At 39.2% G+C, this 26,115-nt stretch overlaps 1 protein-coding gene across 2 annotated transcripts in view; it reads right to left on the bottom strand.

Annotated features, from left to right (window-relative positions):
* Window positions 1-22,956, bottom strand: part of LOC139948695 (histone deacetylase 4-like) — an 81,742-nt gene extending 58,786 nt beyond the window's left edge. For both annotated transcript variants that reach the window (XM_071946948.1, XM_071946949.1), the window contains exon 1: window positions 22,641-22,956. The gene's annotated coding sequence lies outside the window, so the exon portion shown is untranslated. The remainder of the gene's footprint in view (window positions 1-22,640) is intronic.
* Between the last annotated feature and the right edge of the window lie 3,159 nt (window positions 22,957-26,115).

Raw genomic sequence — 26,115 nt, 5'->3', positions numbered from 1 at the left:
TTTAAATAGCACTCCCAATTCCCAACTAAACCTTTAACCATCACACCTTTAAATCTAAATCGAGGCTATAGGGCACATTAGTCTGACCCCTTTTTGGTTACACTGAGAAATAGTAATGACTATTGCTGACGGCATACAGGTAACATGACCAACATGGCTGCGGCGTTATAAAATTCTATTGCAAACAATGACAACAGAAGGGAAAAACCTGTTCACTCTCTGTCTATCGCCAATGTCAAAAGCCACAGTCTATTTTAAAGCTATTGATGTCACTTTTCAAGGAATTTCACAAGACCACAGGTTGTAACAATTGCGATCTTGCAACTAACAAAATATCACCTTACATTGTGGGTCTCAAAGATTGTAACTGCACTTTGTTTACATGTGTTTCTCAGTTATATAAATGTATGTAGTACATTATCGCAAATATGACGCGATATGTATTTGAACATTTTACCTCATGTACAGTAGTATATGTACAATGTACACAGTTGTGACCGACCCACCCAAAATGTTTAACTTCAAATTTGTTTTTGCAATTTTTTTTTTAATTCTGAATCATTACATGTATTTCAATTTTCAACTATTTTATTTGACCCTCGCAATCATATTTTCTAGGGAAAAAGACCGAATCATTCAATAAACCCATCTGTGCCAAATGGCCAGTTCTTTGACATGTTCTGCTGGCTTTACCCCTCCTAAATACACTGCACTTTGGAACTCCCTGCCTGTATCTTATTTTCAAACTTCTTGCAATCTATTCCAGTTCAAGAAAAATATGAACATCTTATTTGTAGCCAGTACCTGGCCCAATTTCATAAAACCAGCCAAAATTTGCTTAGCCTGAAATTTCTTCCTTGGTAAAAACAGGATTACCAACCAAATGTTCATTTGTTGCATATATTGCTTGATACTGGAACTCAGCTGTTGTTTGCTAAATCCTGAAAATCGTGTGGAAATTTGGTTGGTAATCCTGTTTTTACCAAGGAAGAAATTCCATGCTAAGCAAACTTTTGTACTTACAGGCTTTATGAAACTGGGCCCTGTAGTTGCCACCCAGCAACTTGCATTTGAACAATTTTAATGGAAAATCCAAACAAGGGTTTTCCTACAGCTACATGTATCCTGACAACACACCACTGTCCCTTGCATCCTGTAGTCCTATTACATTTGTACATTGTTCATACTTGTGTACAGGCTGCAAAGTCCAAACACAGTACATACACATGTAACAAATTTCATTTAGCAAAACACAATTCAGAGTGAAAATTGAACACACACACATTTAATCCAGCTTCAACAATTACTTGTGCATCTCTGTGACTTCTTGGAAAAGGGGAAGTTTCAGCAGATGATGAAACGCTAAATACAACATGACCCCCCCCCCCACCACAACAAAACGGAAACAGGAATTAGGGCATTAAAGGTGCATTCATAAATACCTCAGACAGTTTCGCTGTTCCTATTGGTGGAAAGCGCGTCACAGGGGTGTGTATAAACCTTTGTTTATGACCAGTAAAAAGTGTTGTAAAAAGACATTCAGAGTATACTGATTGAAACGTCGAGTTGTTACCACAAGACTGTTCTCTACATTACTTTCACATACACCTTTCACGTACAAGGTGTTACTGAAATTGTTCGCTACTCGTTTAAATAAATTACGTATATTCGTCTAAAAAGAATTCACAGGTAAAACTTACAATTGTACATTCAAATACAGTGAGTACCTGTAAAGTCCTGTAGGCATGTAGGGTACAGCATCTATGTATTAGATTTATACAACTATTGATAAATTGCCCAATTTCCTGCTAACAAGGAATATGAAGCGGAAGGAGTTCACTCTCACTGAACAAGGATGTCCCGGATATTCGTTTCATTCTCCTCGTACCCCCAGATGGTAAAAGCATTTGTGACTGAAGGCCTGGTACCTGGTTCCTGTTAAAGGGTTTTGGTACCTTTTGTAGGTCAAGTTTTTAGTCCAAGACATGAATCCCTAACTGTGCATGGAGATAATTTACCTGTAAAATGCTCAGCAGCATTTGTCATTACGTTTTTGACAAAATAGGTAATTTTTCAGGAGAGTCGCGAAAATATGTTGTAGCATGCTAAAATAGTTTCTGTAAAATTGTTTTACTAATTTCTCAAAAACTACAGCACCTCGGCTAACTGGAAGCTTTCTATCATCATTATCTTTAAACTTTTGTGTTTTGTGTCATGCAAAGTACCAAACCCCTTTAAGGGCAAGGCAGCTTTATTCCCTCATAGCCTTATAACCTCTATAAAGGAGACTTACATTTCCACTGGAACATTTCAATGGGCACTGGTCACTATTGGTAATTACTCAAAATAATTGCTAGCATAAAAACTTACTTGGTAATGAGCAATGGATAGCTGTTGATACTTATAAAACCCTGTGAGACACGGATTCCTCTGAAGTATTAGAGTTTTTTAGATTAGGTTATTTCTGAAGCCTTTTATTATGCATCTGGAAACGCAGATTTTACGCAACATGGGTGTTCTTATCTTTCATTATTCTCTTGCAATTTTGATGACCACAGAGTCAAAATTTGCACAGATTTGTCCTTCAAAGCCATTAGACCCTTTCGGTACAGAAAAAAAAATAAAAGTTCACAGATTTACAAATAACTTACAGGGTTTACAGAAGGTAGTGGTGAAAGACTTCTCTTGAAATATTATTCCATGAAATGCTTTACTTTTTGAGAAAACAGTAAAACAAAATCAATTCTCACTAGTGGGAATCCTGTCCTTTGACAATAACCAAGAGTGTCCAATGCCTTTAAGGGCAAGGCAGTTGGAGCTTTGGGCTGTTTTTGTTTTGTTTTGTTTTTTGCTTTTTTTGTGTGTTTTTTTGGGGGGGGGGGTGGCAAGTTTGATGGAATACAGTATATTTGCTTACATGTGTACATCAAGGACTAAACCATCAATACTGCCATACTATTCACTCCATCTTATATAGATATCTAAGAACTACGAAAACATGCAAGAGCATGAAGTGGTTTTTTGTTATCACCCAACAAGGGACCTTTATTACTTCTCCTCTGATATTTTTCTTTCAAGTCATCCGAGAGATCGCTGACGCACAAGGAGGAGAATCTATACAAAGATATAAAAAAACTGTCTAAGAGAGAGCGAGAAACTTAAGACTTCTCACTCCCTCCATGGCAGGTCACTCTTTACCACCTTTCGTGTACACAAGTCAAAAGCAGTGAGCGTTCTTTTGTTAGTGCCATTTAGGGCGATTACAACGTAGTATCCCAGAATACATTCCCCCCCATTTTGAGTGGATTGGCTACACATTTGTAATCGAGAATGAAATGGACTGTTCTATAAACAGTAAATGTTTACCGTCATACGTGTACTTTTATTTATATTTTTACTTGGCCTGACAGCCCTGACGGCAGTGCGTCAGTTCATGAGGCAAACAGGGAAACAAGTGTATGGCATTTTAGTATGATACAAAGGGGAATTGAAATGTGTCTGTGAATTCATCTTTTAGAGGTTTATGGTGCTTTTAAAAACATTAAAATATTTGCGGTCCAACGGCAAATTGCATTTTGAATTTACAATTTTAATCAACATTCAAAATGCACAAAATAGGATAAACAAACTAAACATCAACAGAATAGGGCATGTCTGCTTTCATTTTGCAAAAGGGCACTTCAATTGAAAAAAGTAAAGAGCAGTGGGCAACTTTTGAAGGGGCACCAATGCCAACATTATTGCCTTGAAAATGCCCTTGATGCTCTTGCCCTTTCTAAAACGAAGCATACAGGCATGCCAGAGTCTACTAACATTAAAGGAACACGTTGCCTTGGATCGGACGAGTTGGTCAAAACAAAAGCGTTTGTGACCGTTTTTTATATAATGCATATGGTTGGAAAGATGTTTTAAAAGTAGAATACAATGATCCACACAAGTTTGCCTCGAAATTGCGTGGTTTTCCTTCTACTGTGCGAACTAACACGGTCGGCCATTTATGGGAGTCAAAATTTTGACCCCCATAAATGGCCGACGTGTTAGTCGACAAGGTAAAGGGAAAACCACGCAATTTCGAGGCATGTTTGTGTGGATCATTATATTCTACTTTTACAACATCTTTCCAGCCATATGCATTTTATAAAAAACGGTTACAAACGCTTTCCAAAGACCAACTCGACCGATCCAAGGCAATGTGTTCCTTTAACAATATTAGTCTTGCACATATTCAAACATAACTCGGACAAGTCCACAAGCACATTGCTCCAACGCGTGAACGAAATGTAACTCCCCCACTTTAACAGAACCTATTATTTGAAAACGCACAAGACTTGCACAAACTTTCTTGTTATCCCAAAAATTCTAAAGGCTTCCAGTTTCCCCAAAAGCTTCCCGGGGATCTTGTAGCAAGATTTCTTAGGTTTGTTCCCAAGATGCTCTATATTCATCTTGAGTTTTTCAGGGCTTTCTTCACCGAGATTCTTCCGGAACCTCTCCAGATCTCTCAGAGTTCTTCCCCAGACATGCCAGAGCTCTCGATAATGAGGCTGAATGCACTAGGCTCGCGAGTTTATCTTGAGGGCATGACAACTGCAATCGTATCTACCGCATCATCTTCTGGATGTTTGTCCGATTTTTAAAGACATTTCTTTGAACAACCTGGAGCACTTTAACATTCTCTGACACAGCTAAATCAAATTCTTAAAATAAAATTGTAACAATAAGAAGAAAAGTATTCACACCGCCATTTTATTTTTGCATATTGGCCAGAACTGTTCGGGCATCGACTTACTCCAAGTTGGCTAGAGGGAGTCGCACAGGTTACCCTGCGGCAATTTGGCAAACTGATTTCTTTTAACTTTGAGTCCGAAAGCATCCAACTATTAACGCCATCACGGGGACGTGTTGAATTCCTAATAGAAACAGAAATACAATCGTCTTCGTTCTCCTCCGGACTATCTGAGGGGGAAAAAATTATAATTCTTCAGACCCTAGTGGTTTCAAACTGTCCTCCGCTGAGAAGCGCAATCAGTAGATCTGATGGTAATAGGATCCAAAAATCCTAAATATAGCCGTTGACATTTCGGAGGGTTCCAGATTAAGTCCCATAAATAGCAGGCAGGAGATGAAGTGAAGTGTTGCTATAATTGTGTAGGCTTCAACACACTGGAAGGACAAAATGCAACGCAGAAACGAATGGAAGGAACATAAAGGTGACTCTACACTTTAAAATTCACAAGCATCAAAATTACACGCGGCACCCACAGTAATTGCCGTAGTGCCCTTTGCTTTTGCTGTGGTGCCCTCTGCAAATTTCTAACACAAATTTACATTTTCCTCATAGAAGTGACCCTTACAGCAATTGTTGTGGTGCCATGTGCTTTTGCTGTGGTGCCCTCTGCAAAATTCCAATACACATTTACATTTTCCTCATACGTGTAGAAGTGCCACCCTCAGTAATTGCCATAGTGCCCTTTGCTTTTGCTGTGGTGCCCTCTGCAAAATTCCAATACAAATTTACATTTTCCTCATACATGTAGAAGTGCCACCTTCAGTAATTGCCATAGTGCCCTTTGCTTTTGCTGTGGTGCCCTCTTTAAAGTTCCAATACAAATTTACATTTTCCTCATACGTGTTGAAGTGCCACCCTCAGTAATTGCCGTAGTGCCCTTTGCTTTTGCTGTGGTGCCCTCTGCAAAATTCCAATACAAATTTACATTTTCCTCATACATGTAGAAGTGCCACCTTCAGCAATCGCTGTAGTGCCCTCTGCTTTTGCTGTGGTGCCCTCTGCAAAGTTCTAATACAAGTTTACATTTTCCTCATAGAAGTGACTTTTACAGCAATCGCCGTAGTGCCCTCTGCTTTTGCTGTGGTGCCCTCTGCTATGTTCCAATACAAATTTTGATTTTCCTCATGTGCTAAGAGGAAAAAGAGCGAAGTTCAAGGATTGTACTCAGAATTGGTGGAGCTAACAAAATAGTCACAGACAGTGTTCATGTTTTGTGTGGTCAACCATTATAACAAACCTGTGACAATCTTGCAGGTCAGGACGCATACAAAAATAGTGAAAAACCAGCATAATTTTCCACACATTAACAAGTTGTTTAATCGAAGGGAGACTTGAGATCAAATTCGCAAAGAAGATCATAAAAAAAAACACATTAAGAATGCCCCAAGTTCCACAGTGATGGGCTTTTGTAAAAGTTAAGTTCACCAGTGTAAATGCTGCATCTATACAAGTGTGACTCCTTGAAATGAAAGCACATTCCCAACATTGCCGATAACTGATCTCAGATGCTCTGATGTGCCATACGTGTACTCCAGCACTTTTTGTCAAACAAAAACAAACTGAGTGCACAAACAACAAAAACAAACTCGAGTGCAAACGTTTTGGGCTGCATATATCCGCCTCAATTTAAACCGGGGGTTGGCGGTCATATTGCAGGCCTGGAATTACACGGAGGTCAACTCATGGCCACTGTTGCCCTAGTGACCTATAAAAAATTGCCCATAGGTTTAAAGACTTTACAATGAAGTGCCCGGTGCAATATGTGAAATGGCCTTGCCCTGTCAAAGATGAAAATCTAGGCCAGCATTGCCGACAAAAATGTGTGCAACGAGGACAAATCAAAGATGAAATCTAGGCCAGCATTAGCAACAAAAAGGTCTGCAACTAGGACAAATTAGGACAAGGAAGGAGGCATGATGAAATAATGGCTATTCCAATTTCAAGGTAGCACTTCGAGACTTTAAAGATTTCAGGGAGCTTCTGGGAGCAGTATCCTCAGTATCTCTGGGAGAAGTACGAAATCAAATACGGATTTCTCTACATATAAAGACACACCTTTGGTAATTGTCAAAGACCAGTCTTCTAACTTGGTGTATCTCAACATGCATAAAATAACAAACATGTGAAAATTTGAGCTTGATTGGTCGTCGGAGTTGCGAGATAACTATGAAAGAAAAAACACCCTTGTCACTCAAAGTTGTGTGCTTTCAGATGCTTGATTTCGAGACGTCAAATTCTAAATCTGAATTACTTCTTTCTCGAAAACTACATCACTTCAGAGGGAGCCGATTCTCAGAATGTTTTATACTATCAACCTCTCCCCATTACTCTTTACCAAGTGAGGTTTTATGCTTTAAATAACTATTTTGAGTAATTACCAATAGTGTCCACTGCCTTTAATGAAGAAATTAATAGGTGATTTTCTTCACCAGGCAGGCATAAACACTCTGTAGTTTCTCATCCCAGTTTAAACCCCTGATCGGCCACAGTAGTGAAACACTTGCTCGATGATCATTCATTTCCATATATATGTAGGACACAGTGCTCCGCACAGCATGACTATCAGTATCTGTTACCAACCATGTACATGTATTATATACTGTACATGCTCACAGTACAATCTGAATATGAATATCATCAGACTCAACCAGATAACAACACAAACCTTATTAAATTATTTAAAGCGTTCTAAAAATAGATCACACTACTTTCTCTTCCACGTTGCTGAGAGCCGTGGCATATCATTTGCATTTGGCAGCCATCGGAAAAGGGAAGCATGCGAGGTTAAAATAACCACCGATTTAAATAAATGTTCAATCAGCAAGCTCTGTGACAGTTTAAAAGCACTGCTGGACACCTTTGGTAATTGTCAACGAGAGATTTTAACATAGTACACATCGGCTGCTCACAACAGTCCCACCCAAGTAAAAAAAAACTGTGGATGTTTTTTTGTTAACAGAACTCGGTTAGTGCACAGTGCTTAACACACATCGGCGATGCGTAAAGAAACTTACAGTACCCTCGATGCCTGTTATAACAACTATTAATATATAAATTAAAAATGTAGACCAAGTTCAAATTCATAACATTCCTACTGTACCCATATGTATGTATATATCACAATAATGAAATGGTTCACACAAAGTAATTAAGCACAGCTATCTCGCTCACACCTGACCAAACACAGAACTTACCTCACACCTAAACCATCCGATCAACCCTTCGCACTAGAATGGTGGCTGTTGCATACAATTTCATACCACAAAACAAAAAAAGGTCTTTGAACTTGCATAGCTACATCTGATGCCTTGTAGGCCTGATGAGTTGTTGAAAAGGAGATACAATGATGCAGTGGTGGCACATCAGGGGAGGCAGGTGCTTTGATAAGCAGTGGGCTCCCGACTGCAACAACGCCAAGAGATTGTTTACACACACACTCCTCCATTCACCATCCATACAGCATTCAATGTTAACAAACGAGCGCAGATGAATTAATGAGTTTAATTATGCAGTCTGTCATGTGGATAATTCACAAAAAAAAACAATGAGGATTGGATTTTTTTTTTTTTTAACAACCACCTAGAGCAAATGTTTTTGTTTTGTTGACAGTGGTCATTTTTGTTTTCTCTCCAATCTGTCCTAATCTAGATTGTGCCATGCATCACAACGAGAAACTCATGTTGTTGATGCGCCGGGGATTTCGCTGTTGCCGTTGTTCCATATCCTCTTTCCAAGACTCCAGCATATCAGCGCATAATATCCAGCCTGAAGAGGTCAAGCCTTCTGCTTGCTTTTGTCGCCAGACTTCCTCCTCTTCAGCCGACCTGGAGCTTGTAGGAGCAGCCGGTGCCTGGATGGGCACCGGGCGACACTCTTAATAACTCTAAATATAGATCGCCGTTTCTATAAATATCCCCCGTTATGTCTATTTGGCCTTTGCTAGTGAAGGCTTCAGTGCAGAGGAGAGTGAGGTAGATTCGACTGTCATTAGATGAGGCATGTGTGAATGCTAGTGTGTTTTTGTTTTTTCACCGAGGCTTCTCCGCCCCACCCACTTTCACTCATAATTCAACACAACAAGCAATGCCTGGTTTTGATATTTATAATTAAAAGGGGCTCTTGCTTGAAAGACACAACAACAACCTTTCCGTACAGTGGTTCATAAAAATAACTAATTTCTCAGTCTAGCAAAAGGGGAAGTTCATTCAATAAACATTAAGGCTGTTATTGAGTTGCATGCACGATGGTCCACTAAATAATCAATGAATTGTACTGGTGAATAATGACTTGAAAATCAATGCATTAGAATGGTTAAGTCCGCAGATGGCACGATTTAGCTACAATATACAATTGATTGAAAGTCAACATCAGCCATAACAGCAAAAATTCTACAGAATATTTTTCTTCTCCATATTTTTCACAAATTCTAAATTTATAAGTGAGAGTAGAACCAAACTAGTGTATACTTTGGGAAATTGTTGATTACATTTCTTCGCTTTTTTCTTTCAAATTTTTTCTCAATTTGTATTTAATTTGTTTGTCTTCATAATCAGTTTACTTGGTATATTTTCTTGGTACGCTTGATTCTAGTGAGCTGAACAAAATCAATAAATAAAAATAAGCACTGTGGATAAATGCATTGAGGGCCTCATAAAAGGGGGAATATGAAAATGTGTACTCATCACTGTACTGTTAAGACTATCCAACATCATTTGCCATGCGCAAATTAGTGAACATTTTTCTTCGCCAACAATAGTTGCATCTTTGGTACATTATCGTTACGAATTGATAAATTTTATGGACTATCAGTATAACATGCAAATTACAATGACTTAAACTTGTAAATAGCTCAAATTTATTTTTACACTGAAACTGCACTAAAATGCAGGTCTCAAATTTTACACAGAACTGAAGGCTCAAGGCCAGTGATTTTACCAACTGAAAAGACAAATGAGATAAATCTTCTCTAATGGTGCTTACATATATGTGTACAACAAAAACAGTTGTATACACATATCGAACTGTTTCAGACCGTTTATCTTACGTATATTATGTCTTAGTGTATGTTCAAACAAAAACAGTTACATGAACATGTACTGTATGCATGATAAACTGTGTCAGGCCGTTGTGTTGTCGTTTTGTTTTCATTTTGATTCTTGATTTGTGAAAAACATTTATGGTACAGTAATGATTTTGAGCTACTAACCATGTGGTCTTGCGGACTTCCCCCAATAAAAATTGAGCCGTAAAGTTTGCATTATTAAAAAATATATATATATATTACAATGTACCTAGTATAAAAAAAAATTGTTTAAAAACCCAGAACGATTACATTTATAAGTCAATGTTCATGCAAGACAACGCGAAAGAGAGAAAAACACAAGACCTACAAAAACCCAGAACGATTACATATTACAAGTCGCTGATCATGCAAGACAACTTGAATAAAGAAAAACACAAGACCTACTTACACATCATGTACTACAAGGCCTTCCTTGTCAGATAACAAGCCGGTTTATCAACACACTAGTCTGAAAACAACGCGGGAATGTGTCTATTTTGGGACTGGTAGTGAAGTGAAAATATTGATAGAAGTCCATGTCCACACACACACACCGGACATTAAAGGAACACGTTGCTTTGGATTGGACGAGTTGGTCTATAAAAAGCGTTTGTAACCGTTTGTTATGAAATGCATATTGGTTGCAAAGATGTTTTAAAAGTAGAATACAATTATCCACACAAATTTGCCTCGAAATTGCGTGGTTTTCCTTTTAACTGTGTGAACTAACTCGGTCAGCCATTTATGGGAGTCAAAAATTTGACTCCCATAAATGGCCGACCGTGTTATTAGACGAGGTAAAAGGAAAACCGTGCAATTTCGAGGCATGTTTGTGTGGATCATTGTATTCAACTTTTACAATATCTTCCTACCCAGATGCATTTTATAACAAACGGTTACAAACGCTTTTCAAATACCAACTCGACCGATCCAAGGCAACGTGTTCCTTTAAAGGATCCACAGTTCAAGACCTGTTAGCTCTGTTTCGAAATGGCAAGGGAGGCAAGGGCACCGAGGCATTTTCTCCTTGGTAAGGGGCACCCTAGGAAGAAATTATAAATTTCTACTAGATCATTTAAAGGGCACCAAGGCAATGACTTGCAGGGCTGTATGCTTCGTTTTTGAAAGGGCAAGGGCTCCAAGGCATTTTCTCCCTGGTAAAGGGCACCCTATGATGAAATTGCAAATTTGTACTGGAGCATCTCAAGGGTACCAAGGCAATGACCAGGGGACACGGAGGCAATCGCCTTCGTTGCCTCCGTGAAGTATCAGGCCTGGACTTGGGGGCATGAAGGCAATTGCCTTTACTGCCTCTGTGAAGTATCAGTACTGCTACGTTTTCTCTTTCAGTCTTTCAGATTTTCAGAATGAAAATGGACTGGCAGAACAAGTATATTTAGTACAACATTCCCATGTTCATGTGCATATGGGTTACAAACTTGTATTGCATGCAACTATTTGCAAACATTACGTCCTACTGTACAAACGTGTGCGTTCACCATTACATTACACAATAAAAGTGGTGTGTTCAGGTGTGCACATGATGTCCAAACATACTTTCAATTAGACGGCTTTCATTTCAGTTTCATAAGGGCTATAAGTACAGCCGTCGATTTCACAAAACTCTTAACTTGGGATTAATCTTATGACTTAGGATGAGTCCCAACCCTGCACTGTAGCATGCAGACCTTAAGATTAATCCTAAGTTAGGCTACTCGTCCTAACTCGAGATAAGACGAGTCCCAACTCTTTGTGAAATCAACGGCTGTGTATATAGTTATGATTACGTGTATAGCCTGTATTTTGTTCCTTTTTAAAAAACAAATTATTTCTTACTAAATACAAGCAGGGCCCAATTTCATAGAGCTGCTTAAGCAAAATTTTTTGCTTAAGCAAAAAATTCATTGCTTAGTAAAATCAGATTACCAGCCAAGACTCCACTCAATTGTTATGCTAAGTAAACAACAGCTAAATACTAGTCATAAGTAATGTATATGGCATGACATTTTGGCCAGTAACATGTGAAAAATAAGCGAGCTATTTTCGTGCTTAAGCATTTTTCTTGCTTAAGCAGCTCTATGAAATTGGCCCCAGGCCTGGAGTGGAATTATTTGCAGGCCATGGCCTCCATTACCCATGGTCTTGGCATTGGTGCCCCTTCAAAAGTTTCAGGCCTGACACTTCCCGATTGCCTTGGTGCCCTTGAAAGGCTACAGTAGAAAAGTACAATTTCCTCATTGGGTGCCCTTTACCAAGAAGAAAACACCTTGAAATCTTTAAGATTTTCCAATAAAAGTGCCTTTTGCAGAATGAAAAAGACCTTGCCCTTTCAAAGACGAAACTCCAGACCCAGCAATGGGTTAACAACTTTGGGCCTCAAGTGAAATTCAATACACTACACATCCAGGCCTGAAATGACATCGAGGCCACAGAGGGTCGGTGGCCAAGGCCTCTGTATTCCCTAGCCTTTGTTCCCCTTGAAAAGTTTCCCATAGACAGTGGAAGTGCCCTTTGCAAAACAAAACCGACCGGGGCCCAATTTCATGGCTCTGCTTACCGTAAGCACAGAATCGGCGCTTACGGAAGCAGGGAATTCTGTGCTTACGGCAAGCGTATTTCACTGGTTAGCAGCGAATTTGGGCTTCTACGCGTGCGTACTCCACGTTACTAGGCATTCTACGCTTACAAGGCTAGCGCAGAAATTCGGCGCTTGCACGTAAGCGGGGAATCGTCATCGTAAGCGCAGAATTCGGCGGTAAGCAGAGCCATGAAATTGGGCCCAGGCCTGTGCAACAAATGGACAGCATGATGTACATCATGTAATTTGACAGCACCTTTCAATGTTCAGAATAATGCACTGTCGTGCCAATTGTTTACATTTTTTGTTTGCCTTTTTAATGAAAGATTCTGCTATAGCTGTTCAACATCAGGGCCCAATTTCATGGCTCTGCTTACCGCCGAGTTCCGTGCTTACGATCACGATTCCCTGCTTACGTGCAAGCGCCGAATATCTGCGCTAGCCTTGTAAGCGTAGAATGCCTAGTAACATTGAGTACGCATGCGCAGAAGCCCAAATTCGCCGCTTACCCGTAAAATACGCTTGCCGTAAGCACAGAATTCCCTGCTTCCGTAAGCGCCGATTCGGTGCTTACGGTAAGCAGAGCCATGAAATTGGGCCCTAGTCATTTAAAAAAATAATATACAGCACCTCGGGTCATTTTATCAAGTACATGATATCTGCTAAAACCTAGGATTCGAACTACCTCTACATACTTTTATGTACATGTAGCCTACACGTATGAGGCAATCTTGGTGATCTAGTTGGTACATGCTTGTATGTATGACACTGCTCTCAGTATGACACTGTTCTAGAATGGCAAAGATCGTTGGTTCGAATCCCACCCGAGTAATATGCCTGTGATTTGTTTCACAGAACTCAGGAAAGCACTACAGTGCTATCGGTGTAAGTGGGTAAAATCAAAATTCATACTCTTTATTCTCTAACACTGGTATTTTTTTCACAGTTTATAACAAAAAGGGTTATTGCGTCTGACCTGTCAACAATTCACTCTATGAAAGTAATATAAAAAAACAAAATTAAGAAACTGCAAACATGTTTGTGAACATGTTACTGTAATTGAATATCCCCATCGTCCATGTGTTATCGACGGACGGAGTTTTTCAATTTGCCCTCTGGAGCGATGTGAATAAACACACACATGAATGATCTCGGCATGACATTCTATCCATCACACCTCAAAAGTGAATACAAAAAAACCCAGACAGTCAAGGCTAAAAATAGATCGCGTCTTATTTGAACAACAAATTTAGCCGGACTCGACCTACATTCGTGAGTTACACAATTACAAAGACGAGTATATTCTGGGTGTACAAAATGTATGCCATGAAGCTGTATAGCATTGCTGGGCTTGACCTTTACAGTTACTACTCGCAGAGCCAATAAGCTTTTCCTTTCACTGGTCCGTCAGCTATTTTATAAGTATACGATTGTCCATAATTTAAAGGACACATTGCCTTGGATCAGTGGAGTTGGTCTATGAAAAGCGTTTGAAACCGTTATGTTACAAAATCATTGGTTAGAAAAATATTTTAAAAGTAGAATACACATGTAGTGATCCACACAAACATGCCTCGAAATTGCGTGGTTTTCCTTTTACTTTGCGAACTAACACGGTCGGCCACTATATGGACACAAAAACTTGACTCCACAAAGTGGCGTGACGTATAAGAAAACCATGCAATTTCGAGGCATGTTTGTGTGGAACATTAAAATATTCAACTTTTCAGACATCTTTCAAACCATGCATTTTATAACGGTTTCAAAGGTTTTTCATAGACCAACTGGCCCGATCCAAGGCAACGTGTCCCTTTAATGTTACATAAGGATGCAGACTGTACAATGGGATTACTTGGAGTGAATTTTGAATGGTACCGGAGTGTCTTGGCATTTGGCCAGCAGACCACTGCTAAGGTAGATCGCTGGACTTGCACTGGCTGTAGGATTTCACACTCAGGGATGCCAGTGACGCTTTCGTGAAAGGAAAGGGGTTAACTGCACCCCCCCCCCCCCCACCCAGACCAAAATAAACAATGAAAAAACAGAGCTTTTTTAAAATAAAAACTAAAGAAGAAAACAACGTGATTTTCAGGATAAGCAAACAATCAGCTGAATACCAGGAACAAGCATTATGCAACAAATGGAAATTCGGTTGGTAACCCTCTTTTTACCAAGGAAGAAATTTAATGCTAAGCAAATTTGTATGCTTAGAAGCTCTATGAAATTGGGCTTAGGCCATAGCCACAGCCAAAGCCCTAAATACAACATGGGATTAATTGCAGCTCCATTCATCCATGTACATAATAATCAATCAACAACGTGATGACCCTTCCAGCAAGGACAAAACCAGTAATCTGAACAAGAGTAACAGACAACGAGTGACCTTAATACTAATAACATACAACACGTAAGACCTTAATCTTAGTAGATGTCACTGCCCTGTCAGGCTCCTGATGTCCAATTTCAACTCTGATCATCCCTAAGAAAAGGGAACCTGACTAAATCAACCTCATGTCATAGCCTCTGTTTGGCTACAGCTTTGGCTAGATCTCTCGTGTCTGCCTATTCTTCAACACAAGCAGATGCACTGATCTAGCCGTAGCTGTAGCCGAAGTCGCTGTTTCGGAGCCATTTTAAACAGAAGGACGAAAACTTGACTGAGGTGCACAGTCTTCATTCTTTGATGATGTCTGAGGCCGTGTCCAAATGAGCTCCTATGGCTGCGGCTATGACTTCATCATCACATGAACAAGCGATGATGCATCGTCAGTCCTTAGCAACACCCATAGAAACAGAAGATGCCCAACATGTACCCTTCACACTTCCGTCTGCCTCCCCCTCCCCTCACTTCTTTTTTTTTACCCTGCTGGCAGAGAACATCAATGAAGAAACTAATCAATGTTTCCTATGAGGGCGACGGCCTAACAATAGAGGACTTTCTCAAATCAATAACTCATATTGTTTGTCCTTCCGAGAAAGAAAAAGAAAAACAAGGTACCTCAATAGTATGCATTGTTCAAAAATACAAACATTTACAGGAACTGAACCGAATAATTGACCATCTTGCTCATATTGAGACATGTTCGGGCTTTATAAGCTTATCTTAAAGCATGCTTAAAGTAAGCCCACTGGGCTAGTACACTGTGCCTTTTATCTGCCCACTGTGACCTGTGACATCACATGTTAGGAAGTTGGCAGACTTTATGCAAGCACGATATTTGTACACAGCTCAATAGAAGAAAACATTCAATCTTATATTTACTGGAGTTTGAACTCTCTGATTTTTATCAACTTCTGATGCAAAGAAAGGGAGCACATTTCAAAACTTGTTCTAATTTATGTTCAACTTATTAAACAAAGTGTCACATTTCCCAAAATTACTATGATTAGTGTAAACATCACAGCTCCTCCGAGCTAAACGCACAGTGCAAAATAAGATCCAGCTAATTAACACACTTCCAAAATTCCTAGTGCAGCTATTAATTTCAATCCAGAAGGCTCCATTCTATTCACATGGAACGTGCCTTTGTGGACTTTTCAAAAAGCCCTTTGAGTAGGTTTCAGTTTCGACAGGCACCTCAAACAACTGACTGCGATAATAGTTGGGCTAAAAATAGCCAGTGAGAGAATTGTGGAAAGGCTTTCACTTGGGATTTTAATCGTGACACCGATCTATGAGTCGTAACTGTACATTGGTGACACTGCTGAATATTTTAGAAAAAGAAACTCGCTTTCCCAAATGTTCCTCAAATACACCCAAAATTCAAACACGTTTTGCACATTATTTTATGTATGTATTCCTAAGCCAAAGATAACAAGGAGACAGCCACAAGCATCACTTTCTAGACTATTCCGACTGGCTAACTTCTGCTAATGCAAGGTTCTATCCTGAGGATTTTTCAAAACTGTGATGGGGCAATCTGGACCCAAATTTTGTCCTCTCCATTTCTTTGTCATTTTTGTTTCATTGTTTTGGGGTTTTTTTTGTGTCTTACTTGTTCATTATTGTTTTGTTTAAATATATTTATTGTTTGCGTTTAAGGCATTCCGTTTATAAGCTTTGGCTTCCTGTGTAATGCCTCCACGTATTAGTTTTATTGTATCAATTGTTGTTTTTTTCTATAGTGATTATCCATGGTGGAAATAATTGTTGTTGAATTAAATTGAATTGAATTGAAGTTTGGTCTCGAATCAAGTCCTCATACTGACTTTTAAAAGTCTGCTGTTTATGTCTGGTTTTAAACTGTGCTATCTGGAACATTCTTAATGGCTTTAATTTAAGATATTTTGTTTTGGTTTTGATCTTAATTAAAAAAGTGTTTATAATGCATATATATTTGCCCACACATTTGAGTGTATCGGTAAGTAAAACACTAGCTTTCGCAGGCCTTCAACGTCACTCTTGAGGGGTACAGCAATTTTCCTCTGGAAGTAACAAGTAATCATCATTCCTGTTATAAAAGTGTTCCACTCTCACTGTCTCAGGGGCCAATTTCATAGAGCTGCTTAAGCACAAAATTTGCTTAAGCACGAAAATAGCTCGCTTGTTATACACATGTTACTGGCCAAAATTTCATGCCATATACATTGCTCGTGACTGGTATTTAGCTGTTGTTTACTTAGCATAACAATTGAATGGAGTCTTGGTCGGTAATCTGATTTTACTAAGCAAGGATTTTTTTGCTTAAGCAAAATTTTGTGCTTAAGCAGCTCTATGAAATTGGGCCCAGGTCTTAGCCACACATAGAATAGTCCCCTGCATTATTCACCTGTAAAAAAAGGTATACAGCTAAACCTTTTGATCAATGCCGAATTTCCGACGGCAAAAACAGCCTGCTGTTTTATAAGGTCACCCATTATGAATCCACTGCAAATAAGAAGCTATCCTCCACAACACCACAGCTTACTGGATTTGTGCTCATTCTACTCAGGGGGTTTATGCCCACAAATCCTAATCTGTAAGATTTCTGGGCCTCTATGACCTTGCCTGCAGGAATCCCATAACAGTTAGTTATGTAAGAATCACCAATGAAAACAAGCTCGGTTATGTTAATGAGGTGCAATACAAATTATTTCAAGAAAACAAATCCTTGAAGACAAATTTTACGACTCTGTTTTTTAAAATGTACCAGTACAAGTAAAATACTTGATCTGTACTTTACTGTACCTCAAAAAGGTAACTTCAGGTCAGAGATTTATTTAAGATTATTTATTTTGTTCACAGTAAAGGCCTCAGCCTTAAAGTTTAAGGAGTAAGGATTGTGGAAGGATCCCCAATGAAAACAAGCTACAATTATGTAAATGAGGTGCAATAGAAATTAATTCAAGAAAATAAATCCTTGAAGAAACATTTACGACTCTGTAGTTTAAAATGTACCAGTACAATTACAATACTTGTAAACTGTACTTTTGTGTACCTCAACAAGGTAACTTCAGGTCAGAGATTCATTTCAGATTACTTATTTTGTTCACAGGAAAGACCTACTCCTGTAAGTTTAAGGTGTACAAGATTTTAGCAAAGATTTGTGCCCTATGTGTACACAAAGCCTGACATTTATTTTAAAAAGGGCAAGGCAGTCTTTCCCAAATAAAGCACACCTGTCACAATACAAATTCCTACAGAACACAATTCCAGGGGCACAAAGGCAATGGCCAGAGACATTGAGGCAACAGGAGACTGTCAAGAATATAGCGGACATTGGTGCTTTTCTTTTATTCTCGTCCCTGCCGCTGAGGAGACGATGACAAAGAACCAGCAAGTGGGATGTCCGCTACCGTCTCAACAAAAGTCATCACTTGTCTCTGGCGCCTCCATAAAATATCAGCCCTGCCTGCAATGCACCAATGAGTGCAGTGCGTACATGAAATAGAGAAAAATAAAAAAACGACAAGAATACTAGACTTTACATGACAGATTCTCACCAAGCAGTCCAACTAAACACCACCAGAACTACCGCTTCAAAAAGCCAACCCTGGAACTCCCTGAGCCAGCTATAACAAGATCTTATTAGTATCCATAACTACACCTTATGCGCCAAGCACCAAGAACATAGGACACTGGAGTTCAATGGGTTAGAAACCTCTAGGGGGACGACTGGTGTCTCCACAGGGCTAAAATTAAAACCGGAACAGATGACCCTCGAGTTGTACTCTCCCATTACATAGAATGACGTCTTACACCGTTCAGAGGGACCACTTGAATGGGAAATTTTGATCTCTGTACAGAAGGCCTTGAATTTCATCTTTGAAAGGGCAAGGCCATTTTCATTTTGCATAAAGAACTACCATTGGTAAATCTTTAAGTCAACGGGAAACTTTCAAAGGGGCCCCCCCAGGCCCCAAGGCCAAGACCGTGGCCTCCGTGGCCTGCATGTAATTCCAGGCCTGCTAAAGAGTTTAGACAAGAATAGAGTTCAACATTTCTTTCCCCAAAAATGACTCTTGGCACTTGAGCTAGCCATTAGAAAATACATATTTTTTTGTTCTTTCTCAGAAGACATGCTTTACATTAACACTGGAGATAATACAATGATGATAAAGTGACACAATAGGGTAAAGAGACACGCCCTCCCAAAACCCACGTGTGGAGAACACTGGAGTTGGCTCAAAGTCTAATCGCAGATTAGAAATGTAGCTTTCTAAATGATTCCCTACAGCTTGAATAGGTTAACGCAAATAATTTATGCTATGTATTCCAACATGGCAAGTGTTTTTAGTAGTTTCCCGTTTAGAACTACGATTATGCTCTGAACAAAAACAAAACCCTTTCTGTGACATATTTGCAGATTTGTGAAAGAAAGCAATTCAGCTTGTGGATCATTTTCTTTAATTATGCAGTACCCTGAGAAAACACTCTATAAAAATTACCATAATTAGGGGTTCAAAAAAATGGCTTGAGCGGGATTTGAACCTGTGACCTCCAGACTGACAAGCCAGCACTCTATCAACTGAGCTATCTATAGCCCTATGTTGGCAGTTAACCTTATTGGCGATCTCCCTATTTTGCTAATATTTTTGTTTGTGGTGGCAGTCAGAAGCCATTCAACATGTAATACACCGATTCGCCCCCTCGGAGCACGTGTGAGCAAGAACGTGTGAGCCTCTCCAATACCATTCTTTACAACTCTGTCGTGCGCGCCAAGCATACGAGCACGCATGTCGGACTTTATAGTGTTCCACTTTTGGTTGTGCAATGGGTTGTGATCGGTCAATAAGCAATGGGGGCAGAGCTGAATGGATCGGTCTGTTGCCATACAGCCAGGGATCACACCCAAGTTGTGATACAATCTACATGTAGGAAGCGACAGGAGAAAGTCACACTAGTAGATGCAACTTTTGACTCCAAGTAATTCCACAAGAGAAAATGACCGGTGAAATTTTATTTCAAATATCAAGTAATACCACAAGGGAATCTGACCGGTGAATTTTATCTTTACCATCATACTAGTCACCATGGTCAAGTGGTTAAACTTGCAGGACTTGCAATTATACAATGTTGAGGATTTAAATCCGGTCAAACTAACCACAGTTTCCTTATTTTCTACAGTACAGTACACGAATCACAACACATTGATTTGCGCAATTTATAAATATAGACATTAAAACAATGTTTGTATGAGAGAGATTAGCCGTTGCCAGCTGTGCGTTTATATCCCAATGTGGAAGCTTTGCCATTTTCCATTATTTGGGACGATCTTCTAAACAGAAAAACCACCTAGCAAACAAACATGTTCGTTGCACAACCCTGTAAGACACACTTTAAAAGAGCAATACTGTTTCTTAATGTATTCTTAAAACAATTTCTAAAGAATTTTTGGGGATAAAATTTGCACTTTTAGGTCAACTCTCTTTTTGTTTCGCTTGTCGTAAACATAAATCTATAATGTTCAAATTGCAAGTGAGATATTTCAAATCCAAATCTAGTGACCTAACTTATTTCCTCTGCGTTCCAGCAGTGCTTTATTAATTCCATCCACAATCAGTTTCACATTACTGCAGGGAAAATATATATCATCCGAACACATGTCCATGGCAGAGTTGAAAGCTAAAGCTGTCGTAATTTTACAGCACCACACCTATAGCCAAGGCAAGTAATAACTCAGCCAGATTTAACATTTCAGGAAATTTCATTATTCGAGCTATTTTAGCACATCCTTTTGGGTCTTTCCTATTCCTGTACATAATTAACCTGATATGCCACAGATGTCTGATGAAAGTAACTGCGCTCGTAACTCTTGTCTGAGAACTAGAGATCTCATACTACGTTTAACGACACTTCAAATCAGTTTGTGCATTAGAGAGGGCTCTATGGTCAAATTAAGTTTTGTGATGCTCTCATTTTTCCAATAGTCTCTATGAATGTGGGGAAAAAAAGACAAGTCTCAAACCTGACTCTCTTTTGACTGGTGGTATGGCTTAAGACTTGCACCCCAAAACAAAATTGACAAAGGAGACCGCATGATTTGCGCCAACATAGGTCTAGAAAGAGCTCATTTGGTAGATTGTTGTCACATTAATCCGGAGGCTGCAGGTTTAACTCCAGCTGTTTCTCCCAAAACTATGTCTCTGACCCCTTCTCTGAACTCACGTTAAAATTGACTCAAGCGTTAATTGTAGTTTTATTTGATCTTTACTTATTGCAGTGGTTTTTCTAGTTGCGATAACGTAACCCTCCTTCCGACGGCGGAGCTGGAGGGTTACGAGCCAAATTCAAATCCATTCTGTGAAAGGGGTGTTACAAGGCAGTGCAGCAGTGTGTGTGCAGTGTCGGTTTACAATGCCCGCCGTTCAGTCATATAGCGCGCACGCACTGCCTTGTAACACCTCTTTCACAGAATGGTTTAGTCCAACTCGACCGCGGCACGACAGTTCGTCAATTGAATAGGCTGGTCTCTGCGGTTCAGCACTTGGTGACCAAAAAATAAAGCGTTGAACATATCGGGAAGTAAAAAAACAGTGTGATGCTATAGGTTCAAATATCAACCTGGAAAATTTGCTGCGGGATCTGGTAAGTTTTGTCTTTTTTCTTCAACATAGTTTCTCATTGGTGTTATATATGGATTCATTAGACATTGAGGATTAAGTTTGTGTTCTTAGAATTTGTGCTATGATTTTCGAAAGTGGTAAAAATGGAGCAAATCTGTTGACTAGCTGTCGAAATCGTACGTGTTTGACCATTTCGCCCTGTAGTTGTACAATTCGAAATTGGCTCGTAACCCTCCAGCTCTGCAATCGGGAGGAGGGTTACGTTATCGCAACTATGGTTTCTCATACTGCATGCTTTCTACAGACTTGTACAATTTGAACATTGCAGATTGCGCAAAATTCTACCCAATCCAGATTTATGTGCTATCTGCAAGTTCATAATTTTGCGAAATTTTTAGAAGGGGTTGTCATGTGCGAAAAATCATAGCAAATACCCTCAATGCATTGTAACCACATAGTTTCTAGATCTTGGTGCCTTTAACGATTGTTGAAGTCAGTAATTAAAAAGATGAGTACAGCGCCCCAGCTACTTGATCTTACATTAAGCGGGCATTAGAAAATTGTACATGTATTTGTTTACTTTATACTAATTTTTTGGATATGTTTGTTTCATGTTATTTATTCACAAAAATTTAATTTCTGTGCTTTGATTTGCTACATAAATATATTTGAAAAAGTAAGTATTGAGAAAGGATACCCTCAGTACTGAAGAAAGTAAACTGAAACAAAATTGAAAGTAAATGATATTTTTGTAAGTGTAAACCCTGCTGTCTACTCTATTGCCAATCATTGTTAGTCAATCAATGTCAAATTTCAATAAGTCAATTTCAATGTTGACCTAGCTAGGTACGGTGACACAAAACCAGTCTCAAAACATCACACATTTCAATGCACTAGCTCTTACACAGGTTCAGTTTTCCCACTACATTTTGTACAAAGCGAGTTGTCTATTTTACAAGCAGAACCAACAAAATGTCGAGCGAGGTTCGTACACCATGTACACTGACCAATGTCTACGTGCACAGACACCGTATCAACACACGCAAAAACACAACCCGAGTGCGACAAACCGCTGTATTTTAATGTGCAACGCTAAAAATTTAACAACAATCAACATGTGAAATTAACACACAACGTCTGTCACGTCTTTGGCGATAGTTCCAGCCCCAACCTACCTGCCAACTGAGTTTAAAAGGAGACAAGTTAAACCTCGCTTCTGAACTTACCTTCGAAGGTAGCCCTGAGCCCCAACACCGGAGCAACAAACGTCCGTAAACGCAGGAGAAAGTTTGCCGTTTTGACCAAGCCTTCAGTTGTGAACTCTACACGCCATCTTGAACCCTGATATTTCTCAAGCGTAGTTTCGAACGAGCATTTCGTGTTAAACTCTCGATTAGAATATGACCGTTTTTGATATTTCAGTTGGTATCTTTTTGGTTCAAACCAAAAATTGTCAGTTATTATATGTTGCTTTTTTCGGAGCAAAATTCCAAACCTGTAAATGCGTTAAACTGTGATTATCGTGATCTACACGTTACTGCATGGAAGAAACATTTCCAAGATATGAAGTCACGTGATAAACTAGATCCAATCAAATAGTTTCAGGGTTTATTTTTAGCGACAAGCATTTCCCTCCGGCAATTAGCAAAGCCGCGCCGGGCCATGGTTGAAAGGCAGTGTTGTTTCCCTTGCACTTGTCGTGTACTGTAGGTATCGAAGTCGAGTTGTGTTAGAAATAAAGAGTTCTATTTTACCCAAATAGTTATTCGAGAATGGCAAAACAAAAAAAGGCCTAATCTTTTATAAAAGCACTGAAATTACACAAACACTGGCTGCATGCAATCTACTTAACTACAGGTGCTAAATAATTGGGTCTCAGAATTCATCATCGCAATAACATCTTTCTGGTCCTTGTTTGGTAGATACGTGCGCTAAGACTTCGATATTATTATTTATGAATTACGTGACATTAAGAAGACAAATAACACTGATTTACTTAATCTTTTGCTGCGATGTTTTCTATGCAGTGCCTTTGAATAAATAGCGGGCCTATCTAAAACGAATAAAATATCACACGGGCATCCGCGAATAGATTAGTATATAATTAATCCATGCTCAAGCCAACATTTTGTTGAAGCAACAATTTTGCCAAAAGGGTCCTTGCAAAAATGCATCTCAATTGGGGGGGGGGGGGGGAACGCTGGAATAGAATGTGATTTTATCATATTGATATGAAAAGTGAAAACCCTATTTTTGTGACGGTGTGTGACGTATTAAAGACACTGGACACTATTGGTCATTGTCAAAGACCAGTCTTCCCACTTGGTGTAATCCCAACATTGGCACAAAATATCAAACCTGTGAAAATTTGAGCTCAATTGGTCATTATTGAATAATAAACACCCTTGTCACACGAAGTTGTGTTCTTTCAGATGCTTGATTTCGAGACTTCCAAATCTTATTCTGAGGTATCGAAATCAAATTCTTTGAAAATTATTCCTTTCTCGAAAACTACTTTACTTCAGACGGAGCCGTTTCTCACAATGTTTTACACTACCAACAGCTCTCCATTATGCATTACCAAGTTAGGTTTTATGCTTATAATTATTTTGAGTAACTACAATAGTGTCCACTGCCTTTAAAGCCATTGGACCCTTTCGGTGTAAACAGTATTGTCCAAGGCCCACACTTCGTGTATCACAACTTCTAAATAAAATAACAAACCTGTGGAAATTTAGGCTCAGTCGGTCATCGGAGTCGGGAGAAAATAACGGGGAAACCCACCATTGTTTCCGCACGTTTCGCCGTGTCATGATATGATGTTTATAATAAATCCGTAATTCTCGCTAACGAGAATTAATATTGTTTTGATGTTTTCTCAAAAAGTAAAGCATTTTATGGAATAATATTTCAAGAGAAGTCTTTCACCATTACCTTCTGTACACCCTGTAAATTATTTGTAAATCTGTGAACTTTTATTTTGTTCTGTACCGAAAGGGTCCATTACGACCCCAGTGATTTGTATTAAAAATTATAAAGGGAGACCACCAACATACATCTAGTTCAGTTAATAGAGCGCCTGGTACGTTTCCGGAGGTCTCTGGATCAAATCCCGACCCAGTCAAGTTGCTATTCTTGTTCAGAACCCCAAGTATTATTTCATCGTCTTTTCTCCCTCTGCTGTGTTTGTATTTTTGACATGTTTTTATCCGGTGAGTTCAAATCAAATCAAATCAAATCAATGAAAAAACATCAACGCGAAGAGGTTCGCCCAGTCTGCCTGGCGTCTGATTTTCGTCTACAGCTAAAACAGCGGCTATTCATCGTGAATATAGAAATTCAGTTTAGAAGAATGCCTTTGTACATACTACCAAGTTGTATATGAACTTATGAACTATACTCTGCATGCAGTGTAATAGTTCAGTTGCCTTTTATAATATGCTTACAAAATTGCCCATTGACTACATTTTACACACTGCCACTCCCGTGACCGTGACCCCCTGATAGTGCAGAACATAAACTCTCTTAAAAAGTACATCTGGAGGTGGGACGATGCAAGACAAACATGAAGAAATGGGCGTATTAATACCGACGATGATGACACAACATTGAGATTATGGCACATCACCCCAATCTTTGCCACACCTTCTTTCTTTAAGTCGCCATCGCCCTTGAGGAGCAGTGCTGCATGCCTTGAAGACCTCTGATGGCAACAAAGGAGAAAGCTGTGAGAAGTGTACAATCAATGGTCAAACATTTGAAGATGATGAACTCGAAAGAAAAAGAGGACGGCAGTACTTCGGAGAACACGCATACAAGGCTTCTTCGCAGAAAATCTTCATTTTAAATATCACTTTTCTTCTTTCGTTTTTAAGTTACCGAATGCTCATCCACTGCAGACACATGTCACATCAGCCCCAAAATAATAATGGTTTGACGTCCACTTCGCTCGAAGGCGAAACAGTCAGGCCATTAAACTAGGTTTTGCATTCTCACCATAAGTCATGTGAGTTGGTAAGCACAGACAATATTAAACAATGAAAATAACAAACCTCAACAAAAAATTGACACATTGGCCATTGAAGTTACAAGAGAATATAAAGGAAAAACACAATTGTGGCAAAAATAATCAGTGTGCTTTAAGATGCCTAAAGAAAGGCTACCATTCTCCAAAACATACGTTCAGAGGGAGCTGTTTCTAACAATGTTTTATATCAACTGCTCTCCATTGCTCGTTACCAAGTAATATACCAACAATTATTTTGAGTAATTACCATAGCGTCCAGTGCCTTTAACGCATCTGGTGATAACATTAACCCAGATTTATAATGTCATTATGGAATGGCTCTGTCCAAGTGTCTTATCGCAACTAATCAAGACACTATTTTTTAGATCACCTTGTGGATCTGTTCAAAATGGCCGTTGCGGCTGCGGCTAAATCGTCACATGTAATTATTACATAATACATTGAGGCTCAGCACAGCTACAACCTCAGTATGAGCCGTAGCATAGCCGCAGCTGCCAATTCGGACACGTCATCAATCTTCAAAGAGCTGAGCCAAAAGTGGTAAGAAGAAGAAAAAGCTGCTAAGCTAATTACTTCACCAAACAGACAAATGAGTTGGTGACAGTGGCACAAAACTTCATTGATTTGGGCTGGTCCTGTTTTAGATAAGCGCAATATTTCTGTGCTTAGCAAGT

Source organism: Asterias amurensis, chromosome 16 (assembly GCF_032118995.1).
Source record: "Asterias amurensis chromosome 16, ASM3211899v1".
Taxonomy (NCBI): domain Eukaryota; kingdom Metazoa; phylum Echinodermata; class Asteroidea; order Forcipulatida; family Asteriidae; genus Asterias; species Asterias amurensis.
This window is presented reverse-complemented; position numbering and strand designations above follow the sequence as displayed.